Raw genomic sequence first — 24011 nt, 5'->3', positions numbered from 1 at the left:
CCCTGGACTTTTTTGTAAAGATTTTTTCACTTCATAGACTTAATTATGTAATTACACATCAGTCCAAAATCTGTTTCAAAGCAGCCATTTTAATCTATTGGGTGCCTAAAACAGTCTTTAAAAACTGCCTAATTACATAATTACAATACCTGATAGACTCAAATAACAAGCACAGAGAGCATCTTTGGGGCTGGAAGTGAAGCCCCTGTGGTCTTTTGAGCATATAATACCTGTTAGAAAAATAGCTTTGCCATTATGTAGTTAGATGATATTTTGTATTGCAAAGGAGCAATTACTGACTATGTGATAAAGACTCCCTTTTCCCATTTGCTTAAATTAAGTGCATTTATGAGAGGTTCTTTAGCACTGTGAAATGAAACACACACTTTGATTAGTATTAATACGACACAGAGTTTCACAAGCTTCAAGAAATTCATAGAAAATCCAAGGACTGGTGTGATATTGTGGCTAAAAGTGTGAGTTGTGTGTGTCCCAGACAGAATCCCTGGCTCATATTTTATCTTAGTCATGAACTTATTAGGTGGCCTTAGATCAGCCTCTCCCTCCCACCATGGGGTATTGTCCTGGCCTGCTAAAGAGGGAAAAACTACACATGTAGAAGAATTTCACAAGCTGGCTATTAAAGCAGACTTGCTTTGCCCCAGTTAGAAAAAGGAGCAAGGAATTATTAGGCTTAGGGCCTAACTACACAATACATTATTAGCTAAGTATCTGTGCCAGTTCCCAGGGCCATAAAGTAAAGGCTCACAGTATGTGACAGACTTTCAGTGTTCAGTTCTTTCATTTGGTAAGATTTTCTGAGGAAGCATTGCTTCAAATGCTACGTTCCTAGACTAATAAAGGAGTGCTGAAGCAGGCAGGGCCAGCCCACCCAGGAGGCAAAGTGAAGTGACTGCCTCAGGCGGCAGGATCCATAGGGGCAACAGATCCCAAATGCAGATATTTATTCTCCCTTATTTCTGATGTAGATCTTCACTCACCCCTTTTTCCCTGGTGGGGAGGGGAGACGCTATTTTGTGGTTTACCTCAGGTGCCAAAATGTCTTGGACTGCCTTGGAAGCAGGCCCGGGTGGAACCCTCAAAGAAAAAGAATAAGAATTTCAAATGCAATTTAAAACCTTTTTATTCAAAGTATTTAATGTAACTTTTAAGTGAGCTTATTGTGTGTGTGTGTGTGTGTGTGTGTGTGTGTGTGTGTGTAGTATTATGAGTTATAGCCAATTAAATTCTACTTAGTGTAGACCCATTGAAATTAATGGATCTAATGTCTTTTAATTTCAATGTGATTACTCTGACTAACATTGGATATAACCCTTTATTTTGCACATTTTAATCTTGGTAGCCACCAACATTTCTGGAAGAAAGGTAGGTTAGTTGTTTCTGAATATCTAACTATATATTGGCTAAGAGAGGAACATATTTTAATTTAATTAATACATTTCAACTAGTTTAACTTAAATACACTTTAAATGCTGGCTAAGCTATACTAGTGCTACAAAGGATGTCAGGAGTGGGGCTTTTAGAATGGGGAAAAAATGAAGACATGGGAAACAGGACAATTTCATACATTATGAGAGACCTAACATGTGTCTTTGAAGAACAAGTACTGTACCTGTAGTAGTCCCAGCCAATGACTGGCTCCATGTGGTGCATGTGCAGTATTTGATATTAATGTGTAAGACTATCATTCAAATATGTTAGTGTTTTGTTCACATACCATGTATGCATGCCACATGTTAATGCTAAAAATGTAAAGTGTGAAGAAGTCCACAGAGAACGTGTGTTTTCCTCACAGACCGATGTGTATAAAGTGTTTTGCACACATATTATATTGTCATCTCATGTGTACATATGCCTTGTGTTCCCCACCCATTTCTAGCTGGAATGCTGACTAGATCTTGAACACTTTTTACCACATTTTTTTATTATTCCTAAAATCCTTACTCATGAACTTGGATAACTGCTCCATTTATATACTGATTGATTTCCCTCTCAGGAAAAAGGCTGGGTCATTGAAGAAGTCAGTGCTGAAGAGCTGTTGCACATGTTGAAAACTGCACAATGGGGCGGGTCTACATTACAGTCGATTCAGCGAACCAGATTTTTTTTTAAAAAAACTGTGAATTGTTACAACCACCTAATAGCCTAAGCTAGCAAATAGTAATACGTTTGCTGGAGACAGTTAATTCCTTACTGTCTCCAAATGACAAGTTCATCTTGCAAGTAAATGCCTTAAGCTTCTATTTTTTTCTGGAACAAAATATGTAAACACCCACAACTTTGGCAAAGTTCTGAATGCTTCAGCTGGGTTAAAAATTAATACTTCAGTAATTCATCTTAAAAGAGAGAGAGTAATGTTTGCAAAAGGCAAGCACCTGTGTTGCTTTGGGATTAAGCGGCCCCCCAGTACATATTTTATTAGCAGTTTCTCCAGTGTTGAGAGAAACTGATTGAAATTTGCAGACCGCTCTTCTTCATACTATTCCAGTATTGTCTACACAACGGCCTGTCAGAATCTTTGTTTTAGGCAAGCCTCCATAGAAGTGGGAATACCTTTGATGTTAAGTTCCAGTCATAATTTTTTTGTGACATTTGATGACATTTCCCGACTATGCAGATCCTTGGGGGATGATTGCAAAACACAAACTAGGATAAAAAGTTTCAAGGAGATAGTTGTTGTTCCTGTATGCAATGTATAGTGCACACAATTCCTGCAAATAGCATTTCCACCCCACCCATGGTAGTTTTGGTGGGAAATGGTATGCGATGCAAAGACCCATGTGCCCAATCTGGTCTCCTGAGAGCAGTCCCGCTTGCTACACTTCAAATGTGCCACCATTTTCTGCCCCGTGCCACTTTAAAAATCTTTTTTGTTTTGCATTTTGAGGATGCTTTGTTTAAAAGGTGCTTGTACGAGCTGCTACATTTTGCAAGCTGGCGAGGCTCCTATTGGTAAAAGAGTGTAGAACACCCCTCTCTCTGCAATTGCAGAACCCGCCACTGTCTAACGGGTCTATGGTGAAAGGAAGTATGGCGTCCCGTGCGCAGCCTCTGCCTGTTTGTTTCTGGGGTGAATTAACAGCACTAACTCTGACCTTCAAATCCCTTATCCATATGTTCCTGCCTATACACTAAGATATTCAGTGAAGGCCTACAGGTGTGGTGGAAGGGCCTGCCTAGTGATGGCATCCCGGCTACAGGATGCTCTTGCCAGTGAGATTTGTCTAGTGGTGGCTTTTGGGGGTTTTTTGTGTTTGTTTTTTTAAATCTTCTGATTGCTGTTAGACTGCTTTATATAGTGAGGTGTTTATTGTTTTTGTTTTAATTTATTTTATTGCAATTTTTAACTTCCCATTGGCCACCCTGGGAACATTTTGAAGGTTAGAGAATAAATCCCTTAAATAAATACATAAATGAATCCTTGGCAGATGTGCACAAAGCTTTCGATACATCAAAATGGCCTCTTAACATCCTGTTCTATCTGAGATCTGAAGCACACTTACTAGAAGGAAAATTCTGCTGAACTCTGTGGTGGGTAAAACAAATCCTGAGGATGAGGCCGTATCGTATGACTTTTCCTTCTGGTGTCATATCTCAGTGGTACTCTCTGATGTGAATATCTTTGTGTTGTGTTTGACACGGTTTGCTCTGTTAAGTGTAAATTTAGATGAGGCATTAAAGCATTGGGTTTTTTTAAAACTGAGGGTGGGTAGGCGGTTTCGGGGGCTTGTGATCAATTTTTGTTCTTTGGGTCTGATTGTCTCTGTTTGTTTATGACTGTCACTAATTTGCTCATTTGCTTGCTGGAAAATAGCTAATTAAAACCCACTTCAGCTAACAAGCTGACTGGGACCATGCAAATGTCACTCTCTACTGTCTGCTATTTCCGTTTATACTTTACATTATTAGTGTTGTTTTCCCCCCCCTTCCATCGATAGTAATAAATGCAAGGAGAGATTTAGTGCCCTCTTCACAGGTGTGTGCTAGCACATCAGTGTATCATCCCCAGAAAAGTGCTGCTGTTTTACTGCACTTCAGTATTTTGAGTGTTATTACCCCTGACAGTTAATGGTTTCAGACTGCATTGCTTGTTAGCGCTAGATTCTGAACAGCTTCATCTATCTTTTTGTTTTTACAGTGACTGGTCACATTAAGTATATGTGTCTGAGCTATTAGTCCCGTCTGTTCATTGCGTGCATTTCATTTGGTATGGGCTCCTCCCCGCTTTTCTTTGCTAAAATTAGTATGTATTGTCATCTGTATACTTCAACACATAGACTTTTGTTATAATTATGCTGTCATCACTGCGCTTCCACACACTTGCTAATTTATTGTAGCTAAATTAGACCTAATATTAGCAATTTTGCAGCTGTTCCCATATACCCACGCACAGCAATATATTTATACATTGTTGGGTAATTGGCTTTCAAGGCCAATTAATGGACAATGGCACTCCTAGATAGAAAGAGGGCAGCACAAACATTTTGGGGGGCTCTGAGGCAGACAAGGTGACTTCCCAAAGTCTGGAATCCCAGGATGACCATTTTCAGAACAAAGCAAATCAGAGTGCAAGACTAGCAGATCTGACTTTTTCCAAGGGAGAGGTGGCTTGTCTGGGTAGACAGCTTAAATTGTCATTTCCCTTAATTTGTAGTGATGTTTTTAGCCAGTGGCTGAGCAATGCATATCTCTAGGAACTGAGGGAAGAGTTTGGGAAAGTACTTCATGTTAGACTTGTGTATCAATGGTTTGTGGCATGAATGAGACACATTTCAAATGCTAGCGTAGCCTGTGTATAAATGTACACAGAGGAGGACTACATAAGCCTGTTTCAGGCTTAACGCTAAGCCAAACTATGGCTTAACATGAATGGACAAGTGCCCTGTGGCACAGAGAGAAAACGGGCTGCTTCACTCCTCCTCCTCTGCTATTTATTTATTTTATTATTTCAGTTAATATCCACCTTTGCACACCAGGCTCTTAAGGTGGCTGCTGCTGCTGACAACAGCAGCAGAAGCGATAATAATGCAAAACCAAATCTTGAAAAAGTCAAACCCAACCAATGAAAGTATGGGGTAGATGACTTCCACTGTGGATGGAAACCAGGCACAGCAGTGAGTAAGCAGGCGACAGGTTAAGCCCGTAAGGACTTTTCTGAGCCCTAGAGCTTTGGTAAGTGTCTGAGCTGGCACCAGCCTTCAGGGTTGGGAAGCAGGGTGGGATATACAGCCCCACCTCCCATTTTTGTTGGACTATTTTAATTGAATTGTTTTGTATCATGCGAATGAGACGTACTGGGCACAGACACCAATAAGGCTAACAACAACAACAACAACAACAACAACAACAACAACAACAACAACAACAACTGTACCCTGCTAATCTGACTGGGTTGCCCCAGCCACTCTGGGGGCTTCCAGCATATACAAAAACATAACAAAACATTAAACATAAAAAACCTCCCTCTACAGAGCTGCCTTCAGATGTCTTCTAAAGGTTGTATCTTATCTCCTTGACATCTGATGGGAGGGCAATCTACTTCTGAGAAGGCCCTCGCAGTGAGGGAACTGCCAGAAGGCCCTTGGAGCTGGATTTCAGTGTCCCGCCTGAACGATGATGGTCGAGATGCTCCTTCAGGTATTCAGAGCCAAAGCCATTTAGAGCTTTAAAGGTCGGCACCAGCACTTTAAATTGTGCTTGGAAACATACTGGGAGCCAATGTAGGTCTTTCAGGACCGGTGTTATATGGTCCCGGCAACCGTTCCCAGTCACCAGTCTAGCTGCCACATTCTGGATACATGTTTACCATAAATATCTTTGGCTTAAAATGGGAAGCTACAAATAAAAGATGTTCTGTAAATACCAGTTTCTCAAGCTATTCTTCATGACCAGAGGCCAATGACTGCAGGCATCTAGATTCTGTGCCAAGGGAAATTCTGTGCTAGCTTCTTTCTTGAATTAACAATGCAAATGTGTATCATCAATCAAATGCAAAGGTGCCTTATGGTGAGCCAGACCATGAGTCCTTCTTGCCTAGTATTTTCTAACTGGGTCAGCTCTCCAGAATCTCTGGCAGAGTTCTTTCCCAGCATCGACTGCCATATCCTGTTGAAATTGTAAATGCCTGGAATCAGTTATGGAAGCTCTATCATATAAGCATGTGCTGTACTACTGAGCTGCATCCTCTGTCTATGAAGTTTCCTTCTACCAGTTCAGTCCCATTGGTCAACCTCCCCATGTCCTGTGCTCTAACTGTTAATAGGGCCTTAATCCAGCTTTCACAGCCCAGCTCAAATCCATTAACTGGGGTTTCTGGGAATTAAGGTTGTACCTTCTGCATACAATGCATGTGCTTTATCCTTGGGTTATGGGTACTTTTCTCCCCTGCCCTAGTCATGCTCCCACTACCAAATCCACCTCCAACCACCATTTAAACCCCCATACCCTAGCAAGAATGGCAGGTCTAAATCTTGGCAATGCTTTCTCGGAAATTGATCCTGCTGCTGCTCAACATGGGGGCAGGCAGATACAAAAGGACCTAAAGACTAATTAAGGGCTGGTGTGATGCAACTGCAGATGCACCAAGTGTGCAGATCACACACACACACAGAGCTCTTCATGCCAAACCATGCATGCCATGGCTGTTACAGAGCAAAAGTGATTTCACTTTGTGTCTGGAATAAGAAAACATATTGTTTTACCTGCTGTTTCTGGTTAACAATGTCATTGGTGTTCTCATCACAAATAGTGGAGCAATATTAGTGCTTTTATTGCCGATTTAATTGTAATGTGAAATGGGTACATGAAGTGTTTAATAATACAAAAATCTTGTTTGGTGATATCAATGGTGTTACATGATATTCTTTTAAAATAAATCCTACCCAAACGTCTAAACCGGTGTACTTAATTAGAATTGATCTTACTTTTTAGCATCAGGAAGTGCATAATGGAAGATAAGATTAATTGTAATGTTGTATCACTTCATTTAAAGACCGCTAATAGGCAAAAATGACAGAACCAATCTGAAATTATAATTTCAGAATCAATATAATTTTTATAACCTTGTCAAATGTGGAAGAAATCATCTAAATTTATGCTCGGAAGGCTACATATCCTTTCCAGTCATTATATGCAAGCAAAACATTCAGTGCTATTAATTTCCATTCTCATTGCAGAAACAGAGAACTGTATGTAGAGCTGATAGGATTATATGTGTGTGTGTGTTTTGTTCCTTATACAACTAGGGAAGTGATCTAGGCAATCATGGTAGTAACAGGGTCTGCAAGCCTATACACACCTGGGAGTAAGTCTCATTGAACTCAGTGGCACTTAATGTCTGAGGAGACAGGCATAGGATTGCGCCGAGAGCATTTTCATTTATGAAATCATAGATTCATAAACTCATAGAATTGTAGAGTCGGAAGGGACCACAATGGTCACCCAACCCCCTGCAATGAGGGAATCTATTGCCCAATGTGGGGTTTGAACCTACAGCCTTGAGATTAATGTACTAAGTAGCCATGGAATAACTGCTTTTGCATAGAAGCACCAAAACATCTCCTAGATCAGAGATAGTAAGCCATTTTGTAGCCAGATTCTGAGTGTTCCTGTACTAAAGTAGCAGTGCATAGGGTCCAAAAGCAGTGTATACAACCCAGTTTGTAACTGTGCCAGAGCTGGCACAAGGCAGGACAACTCACTTTCCTTTTGCAGTGCCTAGATACAACTCGACCAGTGCAGCACCATTCAACCATTCAGATTAGTCGATATTATTTCTAAGCCACTTAAACCTGCTAGGCTCTTTTGTTGAGCTACAGCTCCTATCATCCCTGGCCATTGGCCATGCTTGCTGGAGCTGATGAGAGGTGTGGTTCAGCAACCTTCAGAAGGACAAAGCTTTACCACAATTGCTCTACAGCCAGGGAGACCAAGATTAGATTCTCCTCCTATGCGACAGGATGGATGGAAAATCCCTTCAGAACCTTCAAAGAAGTTGTGGCTCTTTCCTAGCCATTCTGGGTGATATGCCTGGATTTCCCCAATGATAGGTGTTGGTCCCTAACCATTAAGTTACTTTAAGGCTGCAACACATAAGAATTAGCTCCACCAAACTCCATGAGATTTGCTTCTGAATAGACACATACAGGATCGCGTAGCAAGCTGTCCTTCTCACCCCTTTTCTTTCCCAAACCAGATTCCTTCACAGCAATCACATAGAAATCCAATAACAATATATTTCTGACACTGCCATCAGCAGCAAATGTATTGTCCACCGCTGCGTTAAGCTCTTCAAAGCAGCTTACCCCACAGATGTCATCTCAGTTTGAGGATCAGTGGCCTCTTTCCCCTACAAATAACACTGAACCATTGGTTGAGAAACCACAGGAAAAATGCAATGGCCTTGTTCTTTGGACAGAAGGTTCCAATTGTCCTAAGATGGCAACAATCCTCTTCAGGCTATTCTTTGTGATCCAGAATTTCCCCTTTATTATTAGATACCATTGTAAAAAATAAACCAGGGCTGTGCTTGATTCTGCTTTATTGGTACCTTAACAACTCTTCTTACTGTCACTTTTTAATGAGAGAGAGAGTGAGAGAACACAGGTCTAAAACCCCCCAGAGAGTATTTCTAAGTGCTTTGTATTTTTAAAATATATATTTAATGTATTATAATATAATTTGACACCAAGAAGTTCGGGAATAAGAGAGAAATGCAGAAAAACTAATCACTGGAGGCAGAGGGAAGGAAACAGCACTTTAAAGTTTGTGGCTGGAGAGCAAAATACTTTTTTGTGAGTGGGGATGCAAGTGAAGGCACACAAAAAAGACAGAGTAAAGGAACACTTTAAAAGGGTTTTATTCCCTTCTTGAGTCTGTCTTTTATTTTTTAAACATCCCTGAGACTTATCAGGGAGAAAACAGACAAAACCTTTAGATTAGGAGCCTTCAGCAACACTCCTTGACTTGAAAGACTTAAGCAGAACGTGAAGGAGGGAGGAGGGAAATCTTGCAGCAAGACAAAAGTTAATGGTCTTGCTGTGAGTGCTGAGTCCATGGAGGCGGCCCTGAAGTATCAATCAAATGGTAGGAAGAAAAGCAAACTTCCTGCCTCCGTTGCTGCAGCTGCTCGCTACCTGAATGTCAAGCCCAAAACTTGGCAGGAATAAGATGAAACTTGCTTCAAGTGCTCCCAAGTTTTAGAAACGGAGGAATGTTTCCTTATTCTCTATTTAAAAGTAGGTCTCCAGCCGTGGATTTGACTACAAGCTTTGTCTTCATGGATTATCTGAGAGAGAGCTGAGGCTTTGCCATCACTAATGGCTGCTGCTGAGCTATCGATGTGGGGGAAAGAGTCGTAGTATGCAAAGCCCCCAAAGAGTTGAGATGATCAGTGTCTGACAAGAGGCCCCTGCAAACCTGGATGAGTAGGCCTGTAGGCTGGGTATGGGGGAAGTTTTGGCTCTCCAGATGTTGTTGAACTACAGTTCCCATCAGCCTTAGCAAGCATGTCCTTTGGCCAGGGATGAAGGGAGTTGCAGTTCAGCAATGTATTGAGAGCCAAAGATTAACCACACCTGCTGCTGGCCTTCCCAGTTGGATTTACTGGTAATCCTAGGGCCAAGTAGGTGCATTATTTGTACCTACAATGCATAGTGATACATCTCCAGATGTTTTGGGCCACCCTTCTGTCCATGCTGGCTGGGGCTGATGGAAGCCCAGCAACATCTGGGCAAACGCACGACATTGGGGAAGGCTAGTTTAGACATATGTTTTCCCTATCAGGGTATTTAGCAAGAGGTGCCCTGGTAGATAGAACCAAGCAGGAGAAAGGCTTAACCCTTCCCCTCCTCCTTAATGTGTAATCGTGATCTATAATTCACCCTATTTTAATGTATCAGTTCTATGTATTGATTTTACTGTATACCTCTTAGATCAGTCAGCTTGAAGTGGTACATCAATAAGCAAATGCTGACCTTTGCAAATGGTGCCATTTTCTTTTTAAATAGTCTTAAAAGTCTAATCCAAAACCTCTTTTACTGTAACTGCATAAGACCAGACCCCACAAGTTTGCCTATTTTCCAGGGACAGTCCTGCATTAACAGAGGCTGTCCCGGTTTCTGATTGAATCCCAGAATGTCCCACTTTTCCTTAGGGCATCTTTATTTTCATCAGAGAAATGTGGGAGAGTATGGTAGGATGCAGCGGTGTCAACCTGAATAAAATGTTGGGGGGGGGGCAGCTAAGTCCCGCTCCACTTAAATGATCACATGACGTGATGCACACACACCATTTGAATGGCAATGCCCATCAACTTGGGGGGTGGCCCCCTAAAATAATTTACTGGGGGGCTGAAGCCCCCTCAGCCCCTAGGAGATGGCTCCAGTGGTAGGATGTCCCTATTTTCATTGGAGAAACGTTGGAGATAAGGAGATAACTATAACTATACAACCTTTAGAAGACACCTGAAGGCCAATTCACAGTTACCTGGAAGTAAGCAGCGGTATGGAACACAGAGGGCCTTCTGAGCAAGTATACTTAAGGCTGGGTCACAAGTACACAGTAACACAATGCTAGCCTGCTCCCAGAAAGCAACCCCCCCCCCACAATCTACATGCATCCATTGAAGCTGTGTGGAGCCTTAGCTTCGCTTCAAAAAGGATCAGTCTCTAGATCAGTCTTTGACAACATGATGCTCTCCAGAGGTTTTTAAACTACAATTCCCATCAGCCCCAGCACACATGCACACTGACTGGGACTGATGGGAGCTGTACTCCTGGAGGCCACCAAGTTAGTGAAGGCTGCTCTAGAAGAAAGACATTATTTCCTTCTTCATAGCTACCTTTAAGGTTCCCCTCGGAATCACTGTCTAGGGATGGTATCTAACACTGCAGACTTTATTAAATTTAATTCCTCCTCCTCAGGAAGTTCTGGGAAGTCTTGCTCTGTGGCTTGCTTGCTTGCTTGCTTATTATTTATTTATTTATTTATTATTTTTGAATGCATGTCTTTCTAATTTAAATTTTATTGATTCCCCCCCCCCCCAAAGTGGTTAAAATACCAGCCGGCAATAGTGACAACCCATCCCACTTCCCTCCTCCCTACCCACCCATCAACCTTAACAAACAATGCTAATTAAGTTAAATTAAATTAGACGAGATTACTCACATATTCTCAGCAGCACCAAGAGCACAAGTAAAAAAGCAAAGCAAAATACTCAGGCATAATAAATTTTTAGAACACCAGGGCCAAGCAGAATTTAAACAGTTGCTTAAAGGTGCCTCTGAAAGGCCTGGACAAATCTACCTGGAGCCAAAAATATAACCCACAGTATATAGTACACTTAAAAATAAATAAAATAATCATGGGAACTGTAGCTTGTTAAGGGAGCTGGGAATTGCAGCTTTGTGAGAGGGTAAATTACAGATCCCAGGAACCCTTGGGAGAAACCATGTGCTTTAAATGTATGGTGTAGATTATATCAAAGCTGGCATAGGAGAGCATCTCTCTCTCTCTCTCTCTCTCTCAAAAAAAAAAAAAAAAAAAGCCCCTTCTCGGGTCACTTCTTCAAAGGCAGGACCTTTGGACAATGAAAGCATGTTTAGGCAGCCCTATCCAGACATATAGGTTCTGACATAGAATCATAGAATTGTAGAGTTGGAAGGGACCCTGGGGATCATCTAGTCCACCTCTGCAATGCTGGAATATGAAGGTGTCCCATATGGGGATCGAACCTGCGACCTTGGTGTTATCAGCATCATGCGGTGTTCCCCAACCTTTTCCCGACTGTGGCCCCTTCCGGACTCGTTTCCTTCCTATGACACGTACATGCACGCCCATCCTACCGGTAGAAAGGTAGCTACTCTAACGTTTTGTTTGAAAATGGAACATGTTTTAATTATAATTTTTATAATTTATTCAAAATACAATTACATAAAATGATAGGAACACAATGAAATATTGTTGAAGCAGAAAAACATAGAACCCTAGAGCTGGAAGAGACCCCAAGGATCATATTTCTAGTGGAATCCCCTGCAATGTAGGGAACTTAGGTGAAGCACTCATGATACATTGAAGGAACGATCACTGGGTGTGGAGCACACTTCCACCCACAGACAAAGCCACAGCTGTCTGAACATCATGCCCTCTATCTAACCTTTGCTCTCTTAGTGGTCTGCCATGCCCTGTCTGTGACCTTTGTCTCCTTCGTCATACATTGTTCACGGGGGAAATGATGTGGTGGAAACAGGTGCCAAAATAACTTTGTACCACCCCTTGATCTCGGGATTGGAAGATGGGTAAAGGTCACAGTCCAAAATGTATCTAACTGGTTTTGCATATTGTGTTAATAAAAGGAGCCTCTACAGAGCTAGCCGGCAGCTTGTCTTGGAACAGGCTTGCCAGCGTGCTTCTGCACAGCTCACCTGTATCCAAATTCCTGTTGTCCTCCGTTATTCCTACAATAGATGGCCACCCAACCCCATCGTGTAGCTAGGGAAGTGGGATGCCCTTGGCGGCACTTACTTTGGGGGCGGCATGCCAGAGCCCAAGGTGAAGCTGGGTTGGTGCACGCACACCACTTTCCCCCCAGGTGGAGGGCACTGGGAGGACACAGTTCTGGCAGCACACCCTTCCCCAGGTGCTCCAGCTGCTTCCTATGCTGCTGATCCAACCTCTGCTTAGAATCTTCCAAGGAAGGAGAGTCCAGAACCTCCAGAGGGAGATCCGTCTTCCATGTATTATAAAAAGTAAATAACACTTATTTGATCCCAGTTATTTGACACAGAGGGGCAAGCCTACAGATACTGTCCAAAAGGTGCACAGGGAGTTCTGTATATATGGGAGAATTTTAAAAAGCAAGTGGTCCTCACTGATCTTGTGCAAAAAGATCTTGTCATACAGAGGAGCCCTGGCTGCCTAGATAAAATGCTATAGCCCCACACACCCTTACCTGGGCCCACTGAACTCAGGCCCACTGAACTTAGTGCGGCTTTCTTCTGAGTAGACGCATTGTGATTTACTAGATGCAAGTCAGCGGCACCAGACGGCCCTGCTCAGCTAGGCTCTGGGAGGGATTGTACCTCACACCTTGCAGAGTTGGGCCGATGCTGCCCACAGGCCCTGTGCCCCTTGGCAATATTTGAAGGCCCCAATCTGCTGTTGTGGATTGCACCCTTTGCCTTGTAGAGTCAGGCCTAGGCTGCTATCAGGCCCATCATTTTCGCAGCAGCAGCAAGTATCTCTGGCTCTCCCAGTGTTGTGATGGAGAGCATGGCTGGCTGATTGGAACAGTGAACAGGGGAACGCCACATGCAAGATAGTGTCGCAGGTTCTATTTGTTGCAGTCCTGTTGAAGTCAGTTGCCGCTATGTTCCCATACAGCCAAGGCACCTTATCTTATTTCTGAATGTGCCAAAGTACCTCAGAGTTCCAGCTCCTGGTGTCTGTGTGGTTCTTATGCCTTCAATTAAACCTACACCAAAGAACATATTTGATTCTCATTCTGAGGTCTACGCCATGTGTCTTTTCCAAATAGAGAGGTTACATATTTGCTCTAGTCTCCTGGCATGTCAGCTGACTTTAATGAAAGGCTGCATATTTTTTGCTAGCATTTAGCCGCTTCATTCTGAAGTTCCTTCAGAGGAACTCTCAGATGTATGCCATCTGGTCTGGGTGACTTGTTGCTCTTTAATTTGTGAATTTGTTGCATCACTTCCAATTCTGCCACCTCAATCACTGACACTCATCTTCACTATTAGACAAGAATAGATCAGAGGTAGCTCTTTCTTTCCACAACCTCCCTGAATGAGAAAGAGGAAAGAGGAATCAACCAGAATTTGCAGCCTTTCTAAAGTGGAAACATATATAGTGCAGCCCCTGAGAATTGCAGTCAGATTCTTCTTCATAATAGGAAATAATAATAGGAAATGCTACGTGTATAGGAATGGGAACACTATTCCAAAACTAGCATGAATAAGAAATCTTTGCCTTCACGGTGCCTACTTTAAAAAGCTGTGTGAGAATTGCCCTTGAAAGATGAGAGCAATGAATCTCAGTCATAAGAACCAATGGTAGCTTCCTAAAGATTCTCCATCATGAGCCACCCTATGTTGCCATTCCATTATGGGCTAACTATTACTTCCAAATACACTATCTTAAGATGGAGTTGGCTTCATGGGTGCAGAAGTACTTCTTCCTAATGCAGAAGTGGGGAACCAGTGGCCCTCCAGATATTGATGGATTTTTGTATTTATTTATATTTGTGATATTCTGCTATGGTATATGGACTAATGCAATACATGATATTCTAGTCTATATTTGTAATAAAAATAATAATTTTGCAATCACAGTTCTACGTTATTTCATTTTGTGTGATTTGGATATTTAGATCACAGTTTGTTGGTAATTACCTTGTTTGTTTTACTGAGACTCATTTCCCCTTTGCCTACTTCCTTAGATGACTTAAGTCCATTGATTTCAGCGGGTATAATCTGAGTATGAATACTGTTGGATATTGCCCTAAATAGGCATCGTTCCTAGAAAAGGGCATTAGGGAATATCACTGCTTTTGTCCTCCTGACAAATTCTGGATATTTGCAGACACTGAGCTCTCAATGCAAAATGGATAGGAAAGAAGGACTCCAGGCCACAAGGAATATTTTTGTGATAGGCCACCCATGGAATAAAGACAGGTGTCAGGAGAAGTACTAGGTTTAAATATGGGGCACATTTCAGTGAGATCTATTGGGAATATTTGAGCTCTGCAGATCTTGGTTCAGTCCTTGTTTGACACAGAACATTCTGGACCAGTTAGCAAATGAATGTAGCTGAAAGTTATCTTAGGCTGTTAGCATCTGTGGGTTCCCTGAAGACAACCTAATAAGTCTGGGGTTCACCTGTAGCCCTCCACTACAGTTCCCATTATCCCTGATCATGAGCCATGCTGGCTGGGGCTGATGGGAGATGGAGTCCAACGACGTCTGGAGGGACATTGCTTCCTCATCCCTGTAATAGTTTGGTCCAAACTTTGAGAGAGTTTTTCTGACATCCTTTATAAACATTAAGCCTGGCTGAGAGAAGGAATGTGCAAGGACATTGGACAAAATGGGGATTTGTGGTAAGGGACTGCAGCAATTTAGAGGCAATCTTCCCTTCCTCATCGCACCAGCACAGTGACAGACGCACATGTCTCTCCTGACAAAGTGTGAGTGTCTCTAGCGACGTTTATGTCACTGGAAAGGCCTATAACATGTACATTGTGATTTAATTTTATCTTAATGAAACAATATACATATAAAACTATCCATTAAATATAAAACAGTGAAGTAATTTGCAAATTTTCCTACGGCATAATAAATTAAGCATGGAGAGCACTAGGAATGCAATTTGCAGTCATTTATAATGCAGTATTTTATGTTAATAATTCAAAATCACATGCTATTTGGAGACACTTCTAATTAATGTATTTATGAAATAGTGAACTGTGACTGTTTTGGTTCCATTTAGCTAAACATTTCAACAGAATGTGCTTGTTGTTGATTTGTGTTTGCTTGATGGCACCAGCAAGCATCAAATGTACAACTGGGGAAAGTTGTGGGAGGTTGAGTTGTTGCTGTTTTTTAAAGGTGGGTAACACTATTACACTACACTGATTGTGCTAAAAGTGTACGGGGGTGGAGGAAAGAAGAAACCCTTTGATAATTTGTTTGGAATATTATGAAGCAGGAAAGTTTTGTGAATGAATAATTAATTGGAAGAAAAGTTCAGAGCCTTGTTAAAGGCTCCCTTAAATATTAAGTACTTTTTGCATGGCAAATCTATACGCACTGACATGTCTCCAGAGTAGTCAATCGTAGCGCATATTACTAGCGCATTTGGCTTCTTATTTTTATTTAGATTCTATTCAGCTGAAGTGCCAGACTAAATATTTATCAGGCTTCTTCCTGATCACAGTTTCATAATAAGAGTTTGAGCCATAATTATACCTTCCCATTCCTGCAATTAATTGAAATATCCCACAGATCTGATTTTCAGTGGGGACATTGAGGGCTACAGGGAAAAGGGGGAACTGGCAAAAAAAACCCCAAAAAACAAAAACCCTTCCTCTCCTTTTCTGCTAGTGGATGCCTTACATTAGATCACAAATTGGATACAGTATTTGGGATGAGTTTGTGCTCAATCTGCAAAGGATCCAATTAATCACTGTATACCATAGATTTATCAGAGATATTAACACTGTATGGCAAAACTTTGGCCTTCTTTAGCTGCCCTGGATGACACTGTAATCTCTCTCTCTCTCTCTCTCTCTCTCTCTCTCTCTCTCTCTCTCTCTCTCTCTCTCTGTGTGTGTGTGTGTGTGTGTATGTCTTGTCTGGTCCAACCCCATGGATACATTCAGGAGCCAGACTTTTTATTTAGCTTAGCTAGATCTCTTCCCCTCGCCTCCCCCATCTCCCTAGTTCTCAGCTGTTTATCTTGGGATTAGTTAGGACCCTTGGAGGAAGCACAAACCAGTGTTCTACCAGAAGAAAATCCTTTGAACTGTATTAGAAAGGTTCGGAGGAGCACAGGATGCTAAGTGGACTTAGCTCAAAGCTGACCCATGAAAGCTAGTCTGCCTTCAGCCAATACATTGTACCTTGATGTTAGAAACCCTTTTCCAGGATGCTTGTCGATAACAAGAGATATGCATCTTAGTATCAAAGACTAGGAAGGTTTTCCCACCACAGTATGTGATTTTCACTTAGCCTCTCTCAGAATTGCCATATCTAGTTGGGATCATGTACCTGCAGGACATGGTGAATTGAACTGATTGCTTTTCTTTGCAGATCCTTCTTTGGGACAGGTAATTATCAGTGCCTCACTGCCTATGCCTGGTGCAGATTGTGGAAAGGCCAGAGCTACGAGGAGAGGAAAAACAGGGGCTCCTTCTATCAGTGCTGTGCAGTTGCACACAATTCCACCCTATACCTAAAGGCGAGGAGCTGTATCTTATACTCTGCATTTAGATATATTTAGGAATTTATTTACATAACCTTATTTTTATACTCTGTATTTCAAGTGTTTTAAAGTTGTCCCGGGTCCATTCGGCAAAGGATGGGATTATAAATCGATTAAACAATCCAATAAAAAATAATGGTAAAAAATAATATAAGGTTGATTTTTTTATGAGCAAGCTAGGAAACATTCCTTCAGAATCAAGATCATGTTCCTTGCCCTCCACTTCAAAAATGCAGAGTGTTCTTCTTAATGAATCGAGTAATAAAAGCTAGAGGTTATTCATTTTATCTCATAACGCTCCTTGCTCATTTCAACACCATCCATTGGAGACAAAGAACGTGCATAATATGATACTCTGTTATATTAGTGGATTATGCTTTGGTTTAGCAGAACTGAAAGCCTAGCTTTTGTGGTCTTATAAAAGTTGTATACAGAGTCTTACAGCAAGGGCATAATGTACACAAAGATGAAAATATTCCTTTTGTGTAATTACAAGTCACAGTGGTAGAAAAGTCCTGGTAAGGAAAAACAATGCAGGGCTTGTTCCAGAATGAAAACTATGGTGATGCTACATTTAACCTTGTATGAGCTAGCATGGGCTGGCTAGGAAGAAGTAGGGAAGCAAAAAGTCTATATCTTTCTGCTCATATTTAAAAAGGAAAGAAAAAAAAGAAAACCACCTTTCATTTAAATCACACGATCAAGGCCAAACAGCTTTATGTTCCTTTCATTTGTCTCCCCAATGGGAAAATGAAGTGTGTGCTTTTGCCATATTCAAGCAACATCAGTTTAAAAGTGCCCAATGTTTATTGTATCATGCCAAAAGGTTTTGAAAATGTTTAATCCCTCACCTCCAAACTTTCCATTTCGCCCTTCCCACTTTTTCCTTTCCTGCAGGTATTGCTGTTACTTCATTCTACTTTTTATTTATGGTAGAGGGTTTGTATTCTACCCCGCTATCAAAGCCTTCATAACAGTAGGCTATGTTCTTATTAGTAATAGTCTTCCAACTTTCTTTAAACTCATGGATATGCACAGCTACCATGGTTGGCATCTAAGACTTGACACTTGTGGACAGATTCATGTGATATTCTTTCGCATGCCCATTGTAAACCTATTTAATCAAATGTGTTACAGTACATCTGAAATGTAAGCATATATCAACATGTTTAGCCCCATCCCTGTAGTCCAAAATGTATCCAGGTTGCTACATAGATAGGCTGTTCCTCAACCTTCCCACGCCTTGCCCCTCTTTCCATTTGCTCAGCCTCAGTTCTGCAAAGTGCCATTGCACCAGGCTTAACAATGTTGACTGACATTAGAAAAGCAAGCGAGTACTAGTTTGCATGGTGGGCACATGTGCTACTGATGCAGCTCCTTGTTTGTACCATATCCTGAACATTTATTTGCCAGCTCAGCAGCAAAACAGCATATTCAAAATACCAAGTTGCATATATGCACAATTTTTAGCACCATTTCCCCACATTTGTGTTATTGGGCTGTCAGCATATTTTTAACAACTCTGTTCATTTGCGCAAATGAAGCACTTTGAGACACTTAACAGGCAAAGGAGATTGTTCTTGATTCATAGAGTTCGGACGAAACTTTTTTCAGGCCATACATTAGAGAATTGGCTGCTGCCAACAACACTGTAACACAGCTTGTTTGGTTAAGGAGGCTTTTGAGCGGCTTGATAAATAGTCTTGCTGCTTTTGGATTAAACTACGATATATCAATACTCTTTGTTATGTTGACCCAAGAGGGCACAGTTGATGCTACTTAGAATATTACAAACCCTCTGCCATATGCATGTTGTCTAGCCTAGACTTCAACCCTATCACTTTTCAACAGATTGTTTTAGACAACAGATCTCATGGGCAGGGAATCTGCAATGCATATAAGCTTCCTTGCTCATTTCATACAAAGGAGTCCTAGACGTTGACCTTGTCTGCGGAATCCAGCTTGGCAGGGATGTAACATTGCAAAGACCTGCAAATCCCTTTTTAACAAGGCTACCTGAACCCAGTGGCCAAGTCCAAATAAATGAAAATGTAAAGATGCTCAGTAGATCTGTTGTTGCTAAAGTCAGGGGAGGAGGAAAAAACGAGAGCTTGCGTCTGCTAAAACAGGAGTACCATTTTAACACAATAGGTAATCAGCAATAAAATACTGTGCATATGGAGGTTTTGTTATTAAACCAAGGAATGCCATTTCACTAAAAGAAGGGCTTATCTAAATATGTGGCTATCCAGAACGATACTTCATTTCTAGCTACATTTTAATGTTAGCTGTTAGAAAATGTAAACCAAATTTAAAAATACACTGAAATGACCAAAGGACCTGTTGAGACAAATGACATCCTGTCTATTGTGTTTCCGATCACTGTGCTATAAGTGTTTGCTATTTTAGCAAAAGAAATGAGAGCCGGTGTGTTGTGGCAAGGAAAGATAGAGTCAGGCTGTGGTCCTAAGCATAGTTATCTGGAAATAATGTTAAAGGAGCAGCGTGGCTGATTTCTCAGAAATCTTGCTGAGAATTGTGCTGCAAGTTACAGTATCCCCCTGAGCAACTGTCTGCATTCCGCTTCAGGATATTGTTTCTTCCCCTTTCCCAAGAACCACTGTGTGCATAATGAATGGAAGAAGGGAATTAAATCAATTAGGTGAAAATTTGGGAACAGACTAACTTGGCTGCAAATCTAGATGTCATTAAGATTTAAAGCAGTATGTACACTATGCAAGAAAGATACAGGCTGTCCGATAGACCCATATATTAAATGGCTCGCAGCTGTATCCTATGCATGTTTACTTGGAAGGATGCCCCACTAAGTTAAATGGAACTTGCCCCTAAATAATTATGCATAGGATTGCAACTTTAGCAAATATGTTTACTGGCAGTGCAATCAATCAATCAATCAATCAATCAATAGAAAAAAGGTACCAGTTCTCACCATGAAGTTGTTACAGTAATTTATTGGTATGGTTTCACTATATAGAGAAAAAGAAATAAATAGCCAGAGATAGTAACAGATATAGTAAAATAGATATAGATGTGCACTACCCCATATAAAGTTTTTTAGGTTCATGTATAAGGCAGAACATTTCGTAAAATTAAGGTTTAGGTTTAGGATTTCTGCATTCTCTCTTCCCTTGCTGTTTGTGGCATCAAGGTCACCAGAGTATTTGTGGGGAGTTGGAGTTGATAAAATATGTAGCTACTCACAGAAAAATTAAAATAATAATCATCAGATGTTTCTTTGATTGGGAAGAGAGAAAATTCTTCCTTGCATGGTTTCTTTTGCAGTAGCAGCAGCTAAGGCCAGGACATTCCACGTGAAACCTGCTTAACATTTTTCAGTCTGAGGGTCACAGTTCCTTCTGCGCAACATTCCGGGGAAAACATGCCATTGATTGGTAGGCAGGACCAGAAGCAAAAGTGAGCAGAGAAATGAATATGACTTTACCTTTTGAATGGTAGGCTAACCTCTTTTCACACACCCTTGTCTATCCCCCATCCAGGCATGTAAGAAGCATGATCAGGACACATTCCAGCCGGGCAAAAACACCTAAGAAAGTTTCAAAGTGGGACTAGTGAGGAAAGTGGCTTGGCAGGGCATGTGGCTGAGCAATGGAGGAGGAAGGTGGGTGCGGGGGGTGCGGTACACACTGGGTGTCAGCCGTGAGGGTGGATGACATCACCACGCCACGCTCTCCGCACGGGCGGCTAGCCCCACCCATGCGCCGCTCCAGGAGCTGGGGCAGGTAGCTCCACCCCTGTGCCTGAGGGAGAGTCCTGAGGGCGATAGAGTGAGGACTGAAGAGTCACATTTTGCTTTCAGGCCTGAGGTCTCCATCCTGGAAATATTTGCAATTCTTTGTTTGTTACTTTTATCCTTTACTGATAGACATTTACAAAAGTTGCAGTTGCTTTCCCCTTCTAGTAATAATTGTATTTAATAGAACAAATACAGGATCCTCCCGACTGTAAGTGGCGGCTGAAGGAAGCAAAATTGAGCCCAGGTCTGGACATGGAGGCATGCGAGGTGCTTCAGGTGTAAATGTGTTATAACAATACTTTAAATAGTTTGTTCTTGTTTGGATAATATATTTTGAAAACCACCTTGGGATGGTTTGCGCTGAAAAGTGGGGAATAACTATATTGACTGACGTCCAATGTTAATCATGCTCAGAGCAGTAAGATACAAGTCCATTGTTTACAATGGATCCACTCTAAATATAACTAACCTTGGATATTATCCATTGAATAAATACAATTATACCCTACCCCTGAACTTAGGTGTTTGCTTGCTTAATAAATTTAAAGACCACTTGCTGTATAAAAGTTCTCAAAGTTGTTTACCGTGAAAAATATCATATACATTAAAACAAGGTTAGTGATTATTTGTTTAGTGATCAAGGAATTGTTATTCTAAATACCAGTTCAACGTAACATAATTGTATTAACTAACTGGAAATATAAATGTTTTGTGATGGATGACCTAATGCGTTTGAAGGGAAAAGGCAAATGTGCACACGAGCTAAGCAAATTGTCTTGAGATAAGAGATCCTTCTTTGTTATTATGTATTACAGTAACTTTAATTCAAGCAGCCACAGTGGGAATAATTGGATCTTTAGGTACAGGTTAATGGGACAATTAGGCAAACCACATCGCTCTTGTATTCCACGCAGAAATGGATGGTTCTTGTCTCTCAGCAAGTGTAACCTCTTCTTTATGTGCTTCTGTACTCATGTAAAATAGGAAATGGATTAACTGGAGGTGAATATGCCCATTTGTAGTTTATAAAGTGGAGCAGTGCTGGAATGAATTTGCATAGATTCGAGTACTCCTGTAATGCTCTTGGGGTATTTCCAGTGGACTGAGCAAGCAACCCTTTAGAGTCCTTATTGTGTTGTGGAGCAGTGAGACTGTGGATTTTGAAGTGCACCCTCTCCAGCACCACAGAGCTCATTCTGCCTGATAACTGTTGTCCATGTGTTGGTAACCTCCAGAATGGGCTACTGCAATATGCTCAATGTCGATCTGCCTCTGAGGTTGGTCTGGAAGTTGCAGCTAGCGCAACATGCAACAAATGGACTGCTCACTGGGACAGAATATTCAAAATGCTGCTGTTGGTGTACAAAGTCCTATACAGCTTAGGACAATAATACAGTACTTAATAGATCGTCTTACCACTTACATGCCAATGAAGTGATCAATTCACTCTGCAGGAGAGGGTCTCTTGCAGATACCACTGATATTATTTTATTGATAAGCCATATGATTTTGTTGGCTGAAACATTTATTTTGTTATTTGCACTGCTGGTGGTATTTAAAGTTACAGAATATTTTAGTAAACACACTGCAGCAATATAGAGGCCACCCCAAAGGTTCCTTTTCCTAATCCACAACTTTTGCAAATTACATGAAGCATAAAGTTATTTACAGCTCATAGTTAAAGCAAAATAAGCTTGTAATTACAATTTAGCAAATGCATGCAATGTAACTTGAGCAGAAACATTAAAAAAGACACTCTGTTGCTGAGGCTGAAAAATCTGTTTGCCAGCAAAAATAAATGTGTTATTTAATAAGGTTAATAATAGATAAAGTTGCCTAAAGATGATTTGTTATCACTGACGACCATTTTATTAAAATATTAATGGCCCAAGGCAAAAGCAAACTGTTTCCTTAATCTGCCAAAAGAACTACTTTCTCAGGAATTACATACACCAGAATGCTTTGGGATATGTGACAGATATAGTAAGCACAATGAAATTTGGACCATGACTGTACGTGAGATCTTAACTTGATTCAAATGGGATTCATTTCACCAGTTTGTCAAATAAATGGGTGTTCTCTTCCTGAAAAGAAAAGAAAAAGCAACCCACCCAACAATGTGCATACAGATTCTTTAAAAAATGAACATCCATTGAATAGCGTTTCTGCATGCCAAATGACCTACAGTTTTAACAGCTGAAGAAAAGAAAAAAACCCTACATTAACCATGTCCCATATGATAAGGAAGTGAAAATTATAGTCCTATGAAAGTACGTAATACATGTAGTGGAATGCACTGGTACAACAGCAGCTGGAAAGGAAATAAATATCAGAATCTTTAAGCAATGTTATTGCTTGAGGTAAAATACGGTAGGTTGAGCAGGTCCATTGAATTGCGATGGAGACCTCTGTGATTTGGTTAGGAGTGCTGCAAAAAAGGGGGGGGCGGGGAGAGGTGTATAGAAAGAAAAAAGCCCACAGATGTACCCAGATTCATTTTCATGGGTGAATTTTAACTCAAAGCAATAGCACCCTCTCAAGGTATGGGGGGGGGGGGTTGTAGAACAAATCATTGATATGTGTGGGCCACTACAGTATTTTTTTTTAAAAAATGATGATGATATATACACATGCAATCAAATCTATGCAACCAAAAGTTCAAATGAGAAAGTTATGTGCATGATGAAAGGCAGTTCAATGTAACACTGATTGCTTTGGCCTTCTGGAGGGAAGGTGCACTCTGATTTTCTTGCACAAGTATTGTGTGGATAATTGAAAAACATTTGGGTAAATAGTTTATTTTTTATTTTTAGCATGGTTGATTGTTTCATTCTGACTTATTCTAGTATAGATTTTCTAGACCAATATTATCCTGTATCATTTCATATACCACCTCCCTTATGATGAGAAGTTACCACTTTTCTTCGTACCATCAGATTTCCATAGAGGATTGCAATTTGCCCAATATAGAGGAGGTTTGCATTTGTTTTGTTCCACAAACATGAATGGTTGTGGGAAAACCACTCGGTTTTTTTTTACCTCTCTTGAATCTTCCATTATTAAAGATAATTGAACTTCAAGTGTGTACACACCTCTATAACATCCCTACTTGCTTTCTTTTACTCTAAACTAAAATGTTCTGGAAGCTACCAACATGAGTCTGACCAAACTGCGGGAGGCAGTGGAAGACAGGAGTGCCTGGTGTGCTCTGGTCCAG

This window comes from Podarcis muralis, chromosome 8, assembly GCF_964188315.1.
Source record: "Podarcis muralis chromosome 8, rPodMur119.hap1.1, whole genome shotgun sequence".
In the NCBI taxonomy this organism is placed as follows: domain Eukaryota; kingdom Metazoa; phylum Chordata; class Lepidosauria; order Squamata; family Lacertidae; genus Podarcis; species Podarcis muralis.
Note: the sequence above shows the minus strand (reverse complement) of the source record.